This window comes from Bos grunniens, chromosome 8 (genome assembly GCF_055505025.1).
Source record: "Bos grunniens cultivar Pamir isolate PY7600 chromosome 8, Bosgru_T2T1.0, whole genome shotgun sequence".
Classification (NCBI taxonomy): domain Eukaryota; kingdom Metazoa; phylum Chordata; class Mammalia; order Artiodactyla; family Bovidae; genus Bos; species Bos grunniens.
The window spans coordinates 10853890-10866991 of NC_141172.1; the positions used below are offsets into that span (position 1 = coordinate 10853890).

At 38.7% G+C, this 13102-nt stretch overlaps 1 long non-coding RNA gene across 2 annotated transcripts in view; it reads left to right on the plus strand.

Annotated features, from left to right (window-relative positions):
* LOC147366666 (uncharacterized) overlaps window positions 1–12761 on the plus strand; it is a 251660-nt gene extending 238899 nt beyond the window's left edge. For both annotated transcript variants that reach the window (XR_015168879.1, XR_015168877.1), the window contains 2 exons: window positions 9238–9409; window positions 12082–12761. This is a non-coding gene — a long non-coding RNA (uncharacterized LOC147366666). The remainder of the gene's footprint in view (window positions 1–9237; window positions 9410–12081) is intronic.
* The last annotated feature ends 341 nt before the right edge of the window (window positions 12762–13102 follow it).

Consider the following 13102-nt stretch of genomic DNA (forward strand, 5'->3'; position numbering starts at 1 on the left):
AATCCCAAAGAAAGGCAATGCCAAAGAATGCTCAAACTACCATACAATTGCACTCATCTCACAGGCTAGTAAAGTAATATTCTATGTTACGTATGAAAAAATTGAATTCAGAGAGCCAAAGTAATCATGTTTAGTCACAGAAACAATAGATTGCAAAGATAGTGGATGGACCAATTATTTCTCAAACCACACATTATTCTCTTGTGGAACACGTCATAAAATATTCTAACAGGTTTTAAAACCTTTTGCCTAGAAACATAATCTGGTAGGCTATCCAGAGCAAAGGCTAAGGAGCCACACAGAACTGAATTCAAATTCCATTTCAGTCATTTACTAATTTTACATCTGTGTCTAAAGCATTTACTCTTTATACTTTGGTTTCCTTATTTCTCAAAGAGGAAATAAAACATTCCATGATGAGTATGTGTGTGTGTATGTGTGTGTGTGTATTTCACATGACATATGCAGAGATGGGAATACCAGACCATTTTACCTGTCTCCCGAGATACCTGCATGCGGGTCAATAAGCAAGAGTTGGAACCCTGTATGGAACACCTGACTGGATCAGGATTGAGAAAGGAGTACAACAAGGCTGTCTGTTGTTACCCTGTGTATTTAACTTACATGCTGAACACGTCATGAGAAATGCTGGGCTGGATGAGTTATAACCTGGAATCAAGATAGGTGGGAGAAACATCAACAACCTCAGATATGCAGATGATACCACTTTAATGGCAGAAAGTGAAGAGGAACTAAAGAACCTCTTGATGAGGGTGAAGGAGGAGAGTAAAAAAGCTGTCTTAAAAACTAAATATTTAAAAAAATCTAAGATCATGGTATCCAGCCCCATTGCTTCATGGCAAATAGAAGGGGGAAAAGTGAAAATAGTGATAGATTTCCTTTTCTTGGGCTCTAAAATCACTGCAGATGATGACTGAAGCCATGAAATCAGAAGACTATTCCTTCTTGGCAGGAAAGCAATGACAAATCTAGACAATGTGTTGAAAAGCAGAGACATCACTCTGCTGACAAAGTCTGTATAGTCAAGGCTATGGTCTTCCCAGTGGTCACATATAGTTTTGACAGCTGGACGGTAAAGAAGGCAGAGGGGCAAAGAATTAATACCTTTGAACTGTGGTGCTGGAGAAGAATCCTGAGAGTCCCTTGGACAGAGAGGAAATCAAATCAGTCAATCTTAAAGGAAATCAACCCTGAATACTCATTGGAAGGACTAATGCTGAAGCTGAAGCTCCAGTATTTTGGTCACCTGATGTGAACAACTGACTCATTGGAAAAGTCCCTGATGCTGGGAATGATGGAGGGCAGAAGAAGAAGAGGGTATCAGAGGATCAGATGGCTTGATGGCTTCACTAATGCAATGGAAATGAACTTGGACAAATTCCAGGAGATGGTGAGGGACAGGGAGGCCTGGCATGCTGCAGTCCGTGGTGTCACAAGTAGTTGGACATGACTGAGTGATCGATAAACAACAACATGCAGTCAATTAAGAATGGCTAATGGATGCTGTTGCCATTTCAATAGGAAACTACTGTTATGAATTCATGAAGTCAGCAAAGAACGCTTAGTTCTTTAGAGTCACCATGGATACTCCATATTGGCTTACCCTAGGTTAGTACATAATGGAACCTAAGAGGTAAGAGATAAGGGTTCCCTTCTCCTATTGTCAGGTTTTCTAATTCTGCAACTGTATATTTAGAATGCAATTCACCATTTAAGTTTTTTTCATTGTCAAACATTGAGTGAGCTGCTATGTGAAATAATATATGATCAATGGGTTTTAATAGTTCATGTTTAAGTCTAATTGTAGGATGGAAGAAGAAAGAGAAAAAAAAGGCAGATAACAGCTAACTTTTCTTGGGTACCAAGCAAATGTTATGTACCATAAAAGTGAAAAAATTCTCTATTTTTATATCTGAGTAATTCAGTTCAGTTCAGTTCAGTTCAGTTCAGTTGCTCAGTCGTGTCCGACTATTTGCGAGCCCATGAATCGCAGCATGCCAGGCCTCCCTGTCCATCACCAACTCCTGGAGTTCACTCAAACTCACATCCATCGAGTTGGTGATGTCATCCAGGCATCTCGTCCTCTGTCGTCCCTTTTTCCTCCTGCCCCCAATTCCTTCCAACATCAGAGTCTTTTCCAATGAGTCAGCTCTTCGCATGAAGTGGCCAAAGTACCAGAGCTTCAGCTTTAGCATCATTCCTTCCAAAGAACACCCAAGGCTGATCTCCTTTAGAATGGACTGGTTGGATCTCCTTGAAGTCCAAGGGACTCTCAAGAGTCTTCTCCAACACCACAGTTCAAAAGCAACAATTCTTCAGTGCTCAGCTTTCTTCACAGTCCAACTCTCACATCCACTCATGATCACTGGAAAACCATAGCCTTGACTAGACGAACCTTTGTTGGCAAAGTAATGTCTCTGCTTTTCAATATGCTATCTAGGTTGGTCATAACTTTCCTTCCAAGGAGTAAGCGTCTTTTAATTTCATGGCTGCAGTCACCATCTGTAGTGATTTTGGAGCCTAAAAAAATAAAGTCTCTCACTGTTTCCACTGTTTCCCCATCTATTTCCCATGAAGTGATGGGACTGGATGCCATGATCTTTGTTTTCTGAATGTTGAGCTTTGAGCCAACTTTTTCATTCTTCTCTTTCACTTTCATCAAGAGGCTCTTTAGTTCCTCTTCACTTTTTGCCATAAGGGTGGTGTCATCTGCGTATCTGAGGGTATTGATATTTCTCCCGGCAATCTTGATTCCAGCTTGTGCTTCTTCCAGCCCAGCATTTCTCATGATGTACTCTGCATATAAGTTAAATAAGCAGGGTGACGATATACCACCTTGACGTACTCCTTTTTCTCTTTGGAACCAGTCTGTTGTTCCATGTCCAGTTCTAACTGTTGCTTCCTGACCTGCATATAGGTTTCTCAAGAGGCAGGTCAGGTGGTCTGGTATTTCCATCTCTTTCAGAATTTTCCACAGTTTATTGTGATCCACACGGTCAAAGGCTTTGGCATAGGCAATAAAGCAGAAATAGATGTTTTTCTGGTACTCTCTTGCTTTTTCGATGATCCAGTGGATGTTGGCAATTTGATTTCTGCTTCCTCTGCCTTTTCTAAAACCAGCTTGAACATCTGGAAGTTCACGGTTCACGTATTGCTGAAGCCTGGCTTGGAGAATTTTGAGCATTGCTTTACTAGCATGTGAGATGAGTGCAATTGTGCAGCATTGCCTTTGAGCATTCTTTGGCATTACCTTTCTTTGGGATTGGAATGAAAACTGACCCTTTCCAGTCCTGTGGCCACTGCTGAGTTTTCCAAATTTGCTGGCATATTGAGTGCAGCATTTTCACAGCATCATCTTTCAGGATTTGAAATAGCTCCACTGGAATTCCATCACCTCCACTAGCTTTGTTCGTAGTGATGCTTTCTAAGGCCCACTTGACTTCACATTCCAGGATGTCTGGCTCTAGGTGAGTGATCATGCCATTGTGATCATCTTGGTCATGAAGATCTTTTTTGTACAGTTCTTCTGTATATTCTTACCACCTCTTCTTAATATCTTCTGCTTCTGTTAGGTCCATACCATTTCTGTCCTGTATCAAGCCCATCTTTGCATGTAATATTCCCTTGATATCTCTAATTTTCTTGAAGAGATCTCTAGTCTTTCCCACTCTGTTGTTTTCCTCTATTTCTTTGCATTGATTGCTAAGGAAGGCTATCTTATCTCTCCTTGCTATTCTTTGGAACTCTGCATTCAGTTGCTTATATTTTTCCTTTTCTCCTTTGCTTTTCACTTCTCTTCTTTTCACAGCTATTTGTAAGGCCTCCTCAGACAGCCATTTTGCTTTTTGCATTTCTTTTCTATGGAGATGGTCTTGATTCCTGTCTCCTGTACAATGTCACAAACCTCATTCCATAGTTGATCAGGCACTCTGTCTATCAGATCTAGTCCCTTAAATCTATTTCTCACTTCCACTGTATAATCATAAGGGATTTAATTAGGTCATACCTGAATGGTCTAGTGGTTTTCCCCATTTTCTTCAATTTAAGTCTGAATTTGGCAATAAGGAGTTCATGATCTGAGCCACAGTCAGCTCCTGGTCTTGTTTTTGTTGACTGTATAGAGCGTCTCCATTATTGGCTACAAAGAATATAATCAATCTGATTTTGGTGTTGACCATCTGGTGATGTCCACGTGTAGAGTCTTCTCTTGCGTTGTTGGAAGAGGGTGTTTGCTATAACCAGTGCGTTTTCTTGGCAAAACTGTATTAGCCTTTGCCCTGATTCATTCTGTACTCCAAAGCCAAATTTGCCTGTTACTCTAGGTGTTTCTTGACTTCCTACTTTTGCATTCCAGTCCCCTGTAATGAAAGGGACATCTTTTTTGGGTGTTAGTTCTAAAAGGTCTTGTAGATCTTCATAGAACCATTCAACTTCAGCTTCTTCAGCGTTACTGGTTGGAGCATAGGCTTGGATTACCCTGATATTGAATGGTTTGCCTTGGAAACGAACAGAGATCATTCTGTCATTTTCGAGATTGCATCCAAGTATTGCATTTCGGACTCTTGTTGACCATGATTGCTACTCCATTTCTTCTACAGGATTCTTGCCCACAGTAGTAGATATAATGGTCATCTGAGTTAAATTCACCCATTCCAGTCCATTTCAGTTCGCTGATTCCTAGAATGTCAATGTTCACTCTTGCCGTCTCCTGTTTGACCACTTCCAATTTGCCTTGCTTCATGGACCTGAAATTCCAGGTTCCTATTCAATATTGCTGTTTACAGCACTGGACCTTGCTTCTGTCACCAGTCACATCCACAAGTGGGTATTGCTTTTGCTTTGGCTCCATCCCTTCATTCTTTCTGGAGTTATTTCTCCACTGATCTCCAATAGCATATTGGGCACCTACCAAGCCTGGGATTTCCTCTTTCAGTATCCTATCATTTTGCCTTTTCATACTGTTCATGGGGTTCTCAAAGCAAGAATACTGAAGTGGTTTGCCAAATCCCTTGGCTGCCACCCCTGAGCTCAGGTGTGCTTTTATCTTTTCCTGAACTATTGGGCTTACCCAATAGCTCAGCAGTAAAGATTCCACCTGCAATACAGGAGACATTGGAGAGACATATGTGATACAGGTTCGATCTCCAAGTTGGAAAGATTCACTGGAGGAGGAAATGGCAATCCACTCCAGTATTATTGCCTGAAAAATCCTGTAGATAAAGGAACCTGGTAAGCTACAATCCAAAGCATCTCAAAGAGTGAAACATAACTGAGAATGCATGAGCCATGCATTACTTGATTCTAACATAAAAGTACCAATATTTTCACTTCAGAATGGTTCGATCACATACACAAAATATATATTAACAATCTGATTATGCTTAGAATAATTTTTCCTAACTTTTAGGCTCTAAAGTAATTAGCAAATTTCATTAGTCAAATATCTATGCACTTTAATATATGTGCCAGTCTCTGCTCTAAGCATTAGAGATACTATGTAAGTAGCACACACACATAAACACACACACTCACTCACTGTTGACCTGCCTGTTTTAGGTTTTTATTGCTATACTAACAAATTACCATAAACTTTGGGGCTTAAAATACATTCATTATCTCACAGTTTGTTTGAGCAAGGATATGGAGTGGCTCAGTTGGTTCTTAGAATTTTTCAAGGTCAACTTAAGATGTCAGCTAGAGTACTTTCCTGTCTGCAGGCTCTGTGGGAGAATCTTCTTTCCAAGCTCATTCAGATTGTTGACCGAACTTGGTTTCATGCTGATCTCATCTGGGAACTACCGGCATTCCTTGGTTCATGGTCCTCCTCAAAGCCAAAAAAGGCAGAAAATCCGATTTCTAACTTTACCTCCTACCTTGTTCTGCTGTGTCTCTGACTCTTTACCCTTTTTCTTCTACATTTGAGGGCTCATGAGAAGGCAATGGCAACCCACTCCAGTGTTCTTGCCTGGAGAATCCCAGGGATGGGGGAGCCTGGTAGGCTGTTGTCTCTGGGGTCACACAGAGTCGGACGTGACTGAAGCGACTTAGCAGCAGCAGTGATTATATTAGAGCCTCCCAGGTGGCGCTAGTGGTAAAGAACCCACTTGTCAATGCAAGTAAACTTTGAGAGACATGGGTTCAATCTGATTTCCTGGGTCAGGAAGATCCCCTGGAGGAGGGCATGGAAGCCCCCTCCAGTATTCTCTGCTGCAGAATCCCACGGACAGAGAAGCCTGGTGGGCTACCGTCCATAGGGTTGCAGAGTTGGACACAACTAAAGCAAGTTAGCCATCATCACATGATTATATTAACACATCTGGATCCAGGATAGTCTTTTTAAAGGTCAGCTGATTAGTGGCCTTAATCTCATCTACAGAGTCCCTTACAGCAGTATCTAGCTTACCATTTGATTAAGTCATCAGGATATCAGAATCTTGGAAGGACATCAGACTTCTGTCTACCACCTGCCTTTTCTCTATGACATTTCTGAATTTTTGTTTTGAGACAGTAGTTTGATCCATAGCCTACAAAAGTGCAGGTAACAATGAGAAGTGAGAAGCAGTCTGTTTTCGTTGCCATTTTTCAATCATCAGCAAGTATCTTAGAGGTGTACTTGCATTTCCTTGTAACAAGTATACCAATAATGGAGTTGTCAAAGCAAACTTGTCTTTTATTTTATTTTGTTCTCTATAATAACAGTGAGAACTGCATAACAGTGAATCAGCTTTCAAAAAATTAAACGATAATGAATAAATACTGGAAATGCAATTTGCTGTAAAGTGATATCTGACTCAGATTGAGTCTTATTGTTCCAAAAGTTTTCCAAGAGAAATTTTATTTGAATTGAACTAAAGAATATTTGGGGAATGCAAGAAAAGTATTCTGAATCATTGGAGAAGATATTTGACATAATCTCTCAGATATTCCTCTACTTCTTTAGAGTCAGAGGTTAGGAGGGTCATTACCGCAGCTCTGCCGAAAATGATCTCAAACTGTTCAAAATATTGTATGTCTGGTCATATGAGTCATATTGACTCCTTGACTTATCCTTGATAAGTCAGATTCTGACTGATCTTTTCTGTAAACTTATATTTGAGGGTACATTGGGGTGGTGGAAGGGGCAGTGGTGATAATGAGAATGAAAGGGAAGGAGAATATTCATGCTGTTTGTGTGTGTATGTATTAGAATCTATATGTAATGAAATATTAGGATATTCGAAATGGAATATATTTTGGATAAACCACATAATTATAATGTATAAGATATTTAAGTTGCATAGTTATTTATTTATAGTGGTCCAAATCAATACGTGGTTGATTCTTTTTAATATTTTTATATTAGTTTCACATAAAATAATCTTTTGTATTTTATAGTTTATAAAAGTGGATGAAACTGGAGCCTATTATACAGAGTGAAGTAAGCCAGAAGGAAAAACACCAATACAGTATACTAACGCATATATATGGAATTTAGAAAGAGGGTAACAATAACCCTGTGTATGAGACAGCAAAAGAGACACTGATGTATAGAACAGTCTTATGGACTCTGTGGGAGATGGAGAGGGTGGGAAGATCTGGGAGAATGGCATTGAAACATGTAAAATATCATGTATGCAATGAGATGCCAGTCCAGGTTCGATGCACGATACTGGATGCTTGGGGCTAGTGCACTGGGACAACCCAGAGGGATGGTATGGGGAGGGAGGAGGGAGGAGGGTTCAGGATGGGGAACACATGTATACCTGTGGTAGATTCATTTTGATATTTGGCAAAACTAATACAATTATGTAAAGTTTAAAAATAAAATAAAATTAAAAAAATAAATAAATAGCAAACATTCAGAATAAAAAAAAATGATACTAGCTCTTGTGTCAAGGACAGCATGGATGCTAAATGCAGTTTCCTTTAAAGTATATTCTTAGCTCTATGACTATTCTTTCTCCTTTTAAAGCAATGATATTCAAGATTAAAAATAATTTTCATGTGTCCACGAAATTTGTTACTGTTATTTAAGATTTCTGTAATGATGTCAGTATTGTGAAACAACCATTCAAAAGGGACAGTTTGTAAAAATAACATAAATAATTGAAATTTAGCCTGTTCTTTTTGTAAATTACATAGAAAATAACCTGTGAGAGACAGGGATGTGTGTGTGTGTGTGTGTGTGTGTGTGTGTCAAGGTGAACCTAATACTTGAAATCACATTACATACATATTCAACACTTAAGTTACAAAGTATCCAAAATGCACTCAGTATATAGGTATAGGGGAAATCTTTTTGAAAGGGAGACATAATCCTGACCTTTGAGATTTAAATTTTAACTGGGCAAAAACTGGTTTAAAATTTTTTAAAAACCTGGGGAAGGATGTGTATGTGAAAGCTTATAAAATGAGCATTATAACTTAATAAGAAATAGCTTCACAATGTTCTTCCCCTTCATTTTTATTATTTAGATGCCTTTTATTTTCCCTTAAATGTAAGAAGAGAGTCTAAAATTCTTTGCAGGTGCTTGTTTATAGGGAGGATACACACACTCACACACACATGCATGCACACACGTGGAATAAATCCATTTACAGATGACCTTCAATTATTTTAACCAAGGCAATTATTTCAATTTACTTTTGAACAAATGTGCAATGGTCATAAAACCTAACAATGGTCTGTGCCTGTTACTGAAAGTTTCATTTGGTATTGGGAGATAATAATGAGAATCTGACTGAATGAGAATATAAAAGCCACTATTTCATTACAGTCCATCTACAAGTCCTTCCAGTTCTGTGCCTTCTATGCTTATCTAGTTTCTATGATGAATAGAACTTCTAACGAAAATAATGTGAATTAGTACAGAAGCTTAGATTGAATTAGCATCATAAAATGTTCCACTGATGAGCTTTCTAAGGAAAAAAAAAAAGAGAATGTGATACAAACAGCTTTAAGAATATCATTTTCAGTTCCAATACTGAAATTCTGAGAGTAGATTCACATTATTTTCTCAAGCTTTAATGTCAAGAAGGGAAAATAACTCATACTTGAAGATGGACTGGGAGTGTTTGAAGGACCCAAAATAAATACATATCCTTCCATTGTATCTATGTAGAATTGCAGATTACAGAATTGTAATGCAAGATTAACAAAGACCAATTGTCCACTGAAATTCTTTATTTCCTTATTTGAAAAGACAGTGTATACTTCTAAGGCTTCTTTCCTGTTAGGTGTGGCCATATATCTACGTTCTCATCAGTGAGGGTGAATGCTAGTAATCTGAATCTCTCTCCTGCCTGGACCATAAAACAGTGTGATGGACTCTCCCTCATGCTTTTCCTCCTCTGCCAACTGGATCCAGAGCGAGATGAGGCCAAGGAGATGGCACAGCCAGAGATGGACGTAAGTCGGATCCCTGAGTTATTTTAGGGAGAAAGGCCCCCCTACTGAAGAAAATATACACAAAATTGTTACATGAGCAAAGTAATGATTTTAATTGTTTTTAAACCACCCAAGTTTTCGAGTGTATTTAGTGTCAATGGAATATTAACAAATAGACTACCATCAGTCAATTCAGAAAAGTGTCTCTTTTTCAAGGTCAATATTTATTATTTCTATTATATCCTGAGACTGAGTCTTCACAAGATCCCAAGATAAGTAATCAAAAAGCAGCTCTAAATGGTGAGGAAATTTTTATTTAGTTAAGCCTAGATTTGCCTATTTGTAATAGTCACATTGGTTCCAAGTTAATCAATACAAATTGCTGTGATTAATTCAAAGTGATTCTCTTCCTTATCTACCTAGCCCTGTTTTCAGGTAGAACAGTATTTAACACTTTACCCATCAATTAATATACTTTGAGCAGATTTTCTACTAAGTGCTAGAAGCACAGGGTGACAAAGGCAAGCATGCCTTTATGATAAAGTTTGCATCCCTGTAGAAGAAAGATATTAAAACAAATAATTCCTATTTGTTCTATAGGAATCATACACAAAGCATGGTTAGGTTTCTAAAAGCACCTGCTCTCACCACAATAAAATCATAGATTCCACAGGCTAGAAAGTAATACATATTATCTAATCCACTACTGCAATTCATAAGTGAGGGAACCTCAGCCTAATAAAGGTACTGGTTACCCTATATTCACTTACTGAAAACTATATTTATACAATGAAATCACACTGCCAAAGTTACATCAATAAGAAAACTTGGATACACTTAATTGAAGCATGTGTATTTTATTTGAACTCTATTTTATTAACATTGAGAATTTCTCTGTTCCTTAATAATATCTAAATTTTATAAATAATTTGGTTATAACATATCTATTGAAATACCAAATATATGTGATTTGACTCACAGTTGTTAGAATTGATTGGATAGTCCCTTGTTAACCAACTGGCTTTATCATCAGGCCAATATAGATCTGGCCTTAATTGGTCTTGTATTTTAGCCAATATAGATAACTCCTCTATGACTAGTTCTATTTTATTAATAATCTGGGCAGATATAAATTGCATCCATTAGAAATGATTCAGATGAAAATAGAGAACTTTAGAAGTCATCTCAAAGAAGAGGAGGCTTATTTATTTAGCTCACATACAGGAGGGTCAAGGTAACTCACTGCTGGCATCAGATCTGCATCACCAGCAGTGATGTTATGGCCAGCATGTCCCTGGTTACCTTCCTACCCCCATGCTCCAATACTTTGGCTACCTGATGCAAAGAGTCGACTCATTAGAAAAGACCCTGATGCTGGGAAAGATTGAAGACAAGAGAAGAAGGGGACAGCAGAGGATGAGATGGTTGGATGGCATCGCTGACTCAATGGACATGAGTTTGAGCAAGCTCTGGGAGTTGGTGAAGGACAAGGAAGCCTGGAGTGCTGCAGTCCATGGGGTTGCACATAGCCCGGCATGTGACTGAATAGTGACTGAACAACCCCTGATAACCATTGTATCACTTGATGTTATTTCTGCCTTCCATAGAAAGATGAGGGGAGAGTGAATGGCTTTACCTTATGTATTTATATATTTTTAAGGGATGCTATTTTTAGAGAATCCACATACCATAGTTTAGCCTGAAGTTTTCCACTTGACTCCAAATAGTTATTATATAGAGATAATGTAAGCTTTATATCAGAGAAGGCAATGGCACCCCACTCCACTACTCTTGCCTGGAAAATCCCATGGACAGAGGAGCCTGGTGGGCTGCAGTCCATGGGGTCGCGAAGAGTTGGACATGACTGAGCAACTTCACTTTCACTTTTCACTTTCATGCATTGGAGAAGGAAATGGCAACCCACTCCAGTGTTCTTGCCTGGAGAATCCCAGGGACGGTGGAGCCTGGTGGGCTGCCATCTATGGGGTTGCACAGAGTCGGACACGACTGAAGCGACTTAGCAGCAGCAGCAGCAGCAGAAGCAATGTAAGCTTTATAAACTGTTATTCCACATGAAATCTCAGTTCTATAAATCACATCAGTATTAAGGGAATGGATGTTGGAAAGGCAAGTAGCAGTGTCTGATAGAGCAGGGTACCTGCTGTACAGACCAATATGAGAATTCGCTAAGATGACAGGATCAAAGCCCTTGAACAGAGTAATCTATGAGTACAGCAAGCTATTAACTATTGTGATCTATCCAGGATCCCTGAGCTTATCAAAATGCTATGTGTGTAAAATACAAGCTTCTAAGTATCCCTTGTAGCACATGATAGGATTATACTTCCCTGTCCTCTTGCGATATGATCAATGAAATATGAGCAGAGGTAACATGTTATGTCTAGGTTGAAGCTTTATTTTTTATTTTTTTTAATTGGAGTATAATTGCTTTACAATGCTGTATTAGTTTCTGCTGTACAACAAAGTGAATCAGCTACATGTATACATATATCCCTTCCCTCTTGAACCTCCCTCCCACCCCACTAGGTCATCACAGAGCACAGAACTAAGTTCCGTGTGCTATTCAGCAGCTTCCCACTAGCTATCTAGTTTACACTTGGGAGTGTATATATGTCAATGTTACTTTAAAGTCAATATGCAACTTGCCAGATTTCTATTTCCTTCCTTGGCAGACTGGCAGTGTTCCTGATGGATATGTGAACCTGCATCCTGGAGCGTTATGGTGGGGCAGAATGGGCAGTTGGCCAGCCATACCTGAAGCTTAACTGGGAATCAAGTGTGCAGTTTTAAGCCACAAATGTTTTGGACTTGTTAATTGGCCATAGCATAGCTCGGAATGTCCTGATTGACACATATTTCATTAAATTCTTCTGCTAAATAGGCCTTGCTATTTTTGTCAACTGCAAGTGGGTTTACAGAGTCAGAGGTTAATGATCTGCCATGAATCCCACAACTAGCAAGCAATGGAATCCAGATTTGTACTCTAGTTTTCATGTTTTCATAGGTCATTCTGGTGAGCACTGCTGGCTGGCTTCAGGACAGTAATTGAAATGGCAGAGATGGCTTTAGTATATGCGTTCTTACTTTGTAGCCTTTTATTGGGATTTTTATCAGTTGTGGACTCAATGTTTCATTTTGTCACTGACAATTTTATGATGACAAGGACCTTTTCTATTGAACAGTAAGATAAAAATAATGAGAAATAAGTCAGCTTAGGATTTATGGTTATTTTAAAATAATTTTCTTTAGCCATTTTCTATATTTTCTTACCTAAAAATTAAGGGCTATAGTTCTTAATAAATAGGCTTTCACATCATATTAATGAGTTATGTGAAATAAAATATTTTCTTAAATTTTCACCTATTATTCTAATTTTTAAGTTACGTCCAAACATTAACTATTATGTTCAAATAAATTATAGAACTAAAAAAAAAATCCCACTACATCTAAATAATCAAGTGTTACTTCTATAATCATCTTCCTTGGTGGTTCAGTGGTAAAGAATCTGCCTGCCATTGCAGGAGATGTGGGTTTAATCCCTGGGTGGGAAAGATGCCCTGGAGAAGGGGCTGGCAACCCACTCCAGTACTCTTGCCTGGGAAATCCCATGGACAGAGGAGCCTGGTGGGCTACAGTCCATGGGGTCACAAGAGTCAGACACAACTTAGTGACTAAACCACTACTACTTCTATA